The sequence below is a fragment of the Oryctolagus cuniculus genome, chromosome 14 (genome assembly GCF_051225735.1).
Source record: "Oryctolagus cuniculus isolate XC-2025 breed Fujian yellow rabbit chromosome 14, ASM5122573v1, whole genome shotgun sequence".
NCBI lineage: Eukaryota > Metazoa > Chordata > Mammalia > Lagomorpha > Leporidae > Oryctolagus > Oryctolagus cuniculus.
This window is the reverse complement of record NC_142880.1, coordinates 1,371,010-1,375,287: the sequence shown is the minus strand read 5'-3', so window position 1 is coordinate 1,375,287 and position 4,278 is coordinate 1,371,010.

Sequence of the window (4,278 nt, the reverse complement as noted above, 5' to 3'; positions counted from 1 at the left end):
GGCCCGGAAGCTACGGCGAGCGGGAAGAGCCTGGCGGCGGGCGAACTCGCGCGTGCGCGGGGCGGGGCGTTCGGTCCGCGGGGCGGGGCTGCGCTCGAAAGGGCGGAGCTCTCGGCCGAGGGGCGGGGCTGCGGCGGGCGCGCTCCCGGGCTCCGGGTCTTCCTGGGCGAGCGAGCGCGGTTTCCTGCGCGCGCTGCGGGCCCTCGCCGCTCTCTTTCCAGGCCAGCGCCGCGCGACCTCGCAATCGCCGAGGCCGGGATCGCAGCGCCCACGACGCCAGCGTCCTCAGGGGTCCTGCGGGGCCTGGGCTCGGCGCTGTGGGGGTTGCAGGGCCCCCGGCCGGCGTGGCCCCTGGCGGCCCCCTCTGCCGTGGCCTCGCCGCGCCCCCGGCCCAGCGGAGGGAGGCCGGGCGGGCGGCCTGGCTTTGCGCGAACGAGGCGTGACTTGCGTGCACGCGGTAGATGACGTCTCCCGGTCCGGCCCGCACCGCGGACCCTGCCCTCGTGTCCCTTACCGGAACCCGGTCGAGGCTTCTGAGGGCGCCCCGGCTGCCGGCCCGGCCCGGCCCGCACCCCGGGCTCGCAAGATCTCACGCGGGGCGGAGCATCTTTGCTCCGCTTGTTCTGGGGTTTGACCCGGCCGGCGTTAGCGCCTTTCTGAGGTCCAGCCCCGGCGGCAGCGCAGCGGAACCCGCCTCCCCCGCCTTCCGGCTCTGCGCACGCTCAGAGGCCGGAGGACGCCCCCCGCTGCTCCCCTCAGCCCCCGGTTCCTGCGCTGGCCTCTCCGGACGCCACCTCGCATGTCCCTGAAGCGGTGTGTGAGGCAACACCTGGGTAGCCCGTGGCCAGTGAGGGCCACGGCCGCCATCACACTGGGCGGTCTCCTGACGGCCCCAGTCTGTCCCGGGTCCGTGCCCACGGCTCCCCTCGCCGAGTTCCCCGTCCCGGGTCCGTGCCCACGGCCCCTCTCGCCGAGTTCCCTCTTTTGGGTCGGGGTCCGTGCCCACGGCCCCTCCCGCCGAGTTCCCTCTTTTGGGTCGGGGTCCACGTCCACGGCCCCTCCCGCCGAGTTCCCTGAGGGGAGGCGGCCCCCGGTTTGCGTGGCACTGCTTGCCGTCTGCATTTCTGCCCTGGCACTAAGACACCCGGCCAGGCTGCTGGTCTAGGACGATGACGGACACATGGTGCTCCAGGACCCCTCACTCCCCCACCCCACCTCACGTCAGCAACCCAGGGCAGTCAGCCCACGAAGCCCCCAGGTTCGTGGGAATGAGTAAGCGAGGGCTGTTTGAGGCCATACGGTGGTAGCGCACACTCAGCCTGACAAGCCACACGGAGCCTGTGGGGTTCAGCAGGCTAGAATCCACACAGCTGACGACACCCCACAGGGCAAGAACGCCGTCCACTCAGAAACCCAGTATATGTCCAGTTGTGAAGAGGGTCATAAACTCCGTATTTAACAAGCATGCACCTGTGGTAATACACCGGTCCTCTGGGGAGCCCACTCTCCCCTCCCACGTACCAGCGGATGTCACGGGAATATCCCAGGAGCCACAGCCTCTCAACAGCTCTCACTGACGGCTCCATGTTACTTTTGGTCAACTGACCATTACCGTGTCCCCTGGAGGCCCAAGAGCGGGTGGACGTGGTGTCACAACACCAGGGTGCTGGAAAGGAGTCTGGAGGAGACGGGGTAAACCCCAGCCTGCACACGTGCATTTGTGAGTTCACTTTGTGCGACTGTGCAGCTGGCTTTCAAAAATTACTATAAACCTTCTCTGCTCTCCTCTCCTCTGCCCCGGGAAGGAGGGCGCTGACCCTCGAGGACGCTGGCTTCTCCACGGAACTAACTGTGGGTCCTCAGGATCCAGCATCAGCGACGTACACCAGACGGCACCTCCTCAGGGCGCCAGGAACGGCCCTTGTGAGCAAAGAGCCACCACCCACCGCGAGGGCTCCTGGAGGGGCCAGAAAGCAGGCGAACGGATGCAGGAGGAGGAAGCCAGCCAGGGCTGCTGGTTCCTATGGGATGCGTCCCTTTAAGTGTTTCCCTAGAGGGGTCAGCGCTGTCGCCTAGCAGACCTGGCCACCTCCTGCAGTGCCAGCATCCCAAGTGGGTACCAGTTTGGGTCCTGGCTGCTCCACTTCCGATCTGGCTCCCCGCTAATGCACAGCACGCAGCAGAAGACGGCCCAAGTGCTTGGGCCCCTGCACCCACGTGGGAGACCTGGATGCAGCTCCAGGCTCCTGGTCTAGCCCTGGCTGCTGGGGCTTTGGGGAGCAAACCTGTGGATGGAAGATGCCTCTCCCTCTCTTTCTGCCTTTCAAATAAGCAAGTAATTTAAACATTCCTGACTGGAGCCAGCAGGTGGACGGTGGCAGGCACTCCAGGCCTGAGCCACCACTGCTGCCTCCCAGGGTCACGTCGGCAGGGGCTGGAATCAGAACTGGGGCCTGAGTCCAGGCACTCGGGTGTGCAACAGGCTAAACTGCACAGCAAGGCTTGCCCGTTAAAACGACTCTTTACAATTTACTTACTTATTTGAGAGACACATAACAATTCTCACCTGCCGGTTCACCTCCCCAGTGCCTGCAAAACTGGGAGCCAGAAATGCAGTCGGGGGGGGGGGAGGACAGGACCCAGTCACCTGCACCTGCGCCGTCGCTGAGCCTCCGGGTCTGCACTGGCAGGGAGCGGCGTCAGGCCCTCCATGTGGGCCACAAGCATCTAAACGGCGAGGCTGCATCTGGCCCTAATTAGAGGCAAGCCGATACCGCGGGCACAGTGCTCCTCGAGGGCCTGGCGCAGGCACGCTGGCGGCAAGCGTTCTGCTGACCGTAGGTGTATGAGGCGCTCGCTCTGGGGCTGCACGGCTCTGATTTTTTTTTTCTTACTTATTTGACAGATAGAGTTAGAGAGTGAGAGTGAGTGAGAGAGAGAGAGAGAGAGAGGTCTTCCTTCTGTTGGTTCACCCCCCAAATGGCCACTACAGCCGGCGCACTGCACCGATCTGAAGCCGGGAGTCCGGTGCTTCTCCTGTCTCCCATGGGGTGCAGGGCCCAAGCACTTGAGCCTTCCTCCACTGCACTCCCGGGCCACAGCAGAGAGCTGGACTGGAAGGGGGCAACCGGGACCAGAACCCGGTGCCCACATGGGGTGCCGGTGCTGCAGGCAGAGGATTAACCAAGTGAGCCATGACGCCGGCCCCCCGTTCCGACGATTACTTACAGGAACCCAGTGCCACGCACTGTTGTGAGCGCTGTGCAGGGCAGGGACGATCCATTAACTCTCCTGTGGGACGGGCCTCCCACCAGCACCTGCACCACAGGCCCAGAGCAGGGCCCTGCCCCAGTGGGCTGCTTCAGAGAACACAGGAAGGGTCGGCGCAGGACGCCGGGGAGGCAGTGCCCACCACGTGCTGACCGCTGCACACAGGGCAGCAGCAGCACTCCATCGCGGCACCGACCAAACAATGCGTGCATTTCAGACATGTCTGCACGAGAATCATCATCCTTTAATTCATTTTCCCTTTAATTCATTTTCCCTGTTCTCGTAAAGCGGCCTTGTGCTCGTTCACTACCAACGGTTTGCCCACAAGACGCTTTCCCAAGACGCGCACACCACCCCTGTGTGCTGGCTTCCGTCTGCGTACACAGGTGAGCTTGCTGACGCGAAGCCTGGACGTGGACCTGGGACAGCAAGGTCAGGAAGCTTTCCACCACGAGACACGCAAGCACACGCAGAGCTTCCTGAGTTACTCCCCTCTCATAGGACTGCCAGGAAACCACTGCGAACCACCAGCTCCTCTCCAGTTACCGATAACCGGAGATGAAAACATTTCGTAAACTATTAAACCGCTGCAGTCAGAACCTGTGTGCGCCTAACGGATACCTGCATATCCTCAGGCTGAGAACAGCGCTCATGTGTGTAGGAGACACGCGTGCCCTCTCAGAGAACAGCGTTCATGTGTGTAGGAGACACGCGTGCCCTCACAGAGAACAGCATTCATGTGTGTAGGAGACACGCGTGCCCTCACAGAGAACAGCACTCATGTGTGTATGAGACACACGGGTGCCCTCAGAGAACGGTGTTCATGTAAGTAGGAGACACACACGTGCCCTCAGAGAGAACAGTGTTCATGTTGTAGGAGACACACGTGTGCCCTCAGAGAGACCAGTGTTCATGTGTGTAGGAGACACGTGTGCCCTCAGAGACCAGTGTTCATGTGTATAGGAGACACATGGGTGCCCTCAAAGAACAGTGTTCATGTGTGTAGGA